Below are 1335 nucleotides of genomic sequence, written 5' to 3'. Positions count from 1 at the left end.
CATTTTATGACTTTACTCAATTCTTTGGATTAGTTTTCCATTTAAATTTTTTATCCTAATATTAAAATATGAAAAATTAATAATATGTCAATCTAAAATTTATAAATAATATTCCCTCCAATTCAATCCAAACTACCCACTTGACTTTTCACTGTCTACGAGACGACACTTTGACCACATTTTTCTTCATTTATATATTATATTTTTGTGTCGGAATTATAATTTTCCGAAACCACTTTTCATAACAAACGTAAATATGTCAATTTTACGTATAAATTTTAAAAATTTGATTAAATATAATCTATGTCAAAATTTGACAATGTTGACTTTAAAAAGTGAATGGGTAGTTTGGATTGGATTGGAGGAATTACAGTATTAAAGACGACCTGTTTGGGAATGGGCATTCCATTCTTAAATATGGATTTGGCCCAAATACCTTGTTTGGGAGTCTCTAAAATTTTAGAATTCTGATTTGGGCCAAATCCCTCAGAATTTGTTTAGAATCCAATTGAGCATAAATCAAATACGATCAAAATAGGTGTCATTTACAAATCAATCTCTCTGTGACTTCATATCCTCCCACCTCGACTCTCTATCTCCTCTCACGACTCTCTATCTCATCCAATTCTCTTCACCATCGGAGCTTCCATGGAAATCAAATCGAGCTTCCATTGATAGGGCTTTTGCACAGTTCATCAACGATTCCGATCTTTACTGCGTTCTAGTAAGTTGAATTTTCTTTTAAACTATTAATTATTTTAATTTTATTTCTAGGGTTCATTTAATCAATAGTATGATCGATTAATTATTGTTGTCCTTGAATATGCGTCCTAGTTTGATCGATTTTGTTTGTTTTACCTGATTAATTTGTTGCTACTCAAAGTTGAAATCATAGACTTACTCAATCTGCTCAATTTTTGACGGTTTTCTGCTAATAATCTTCAAGAATTAAGAGAGAGTGTGTGTATGGTGTTAACTATTTGTTGTTTTTTGCCAACTTGAATGAAATGGAATGAGTGATTGGGTGGGGAAGATGAGGAGAAGGAACGGAATCGAGATGGAGAAGCGAGATTGTCTTCGTCTGGTTTTGGGAGGAAAAATAATAAATTTTGCATTATTACTTCGCAATAGCAGAGAGCATGGAGGAAATATATGAAAACTGTCACCTCATTGCTAAATTGTATTTGTTTTCCATTTGGATCTGGTGATCTAGTTTGTAGATTTAGTTGATGAATTATGATCTGTCTTTGTCTATCTTGCGTTCTTCCTTTTAGCTCTCTCAAGGAGTAGCTCTAGTATTTTGATGCCTGTCGTTGTATGCACCAAAAATAATAT

The sequence above is a fragment of the Silene latifolia genome, chromosome 1 (genome assembly GCF_048544455.1).
Source record: "Silene latifolia isolate original U9 population chromosome 1, ASM4854445v1, whole genome shotgun sequence".
Lineage (NCBI taxonomy): Eukaryota > Viridiplantae > Streptophyta > Magnoliopsida > Caryophyllales > Caryophyllaceae > Silene > Silene latifolia.
Note: the sequence above shows the minus strand (reverse complement) of the source record.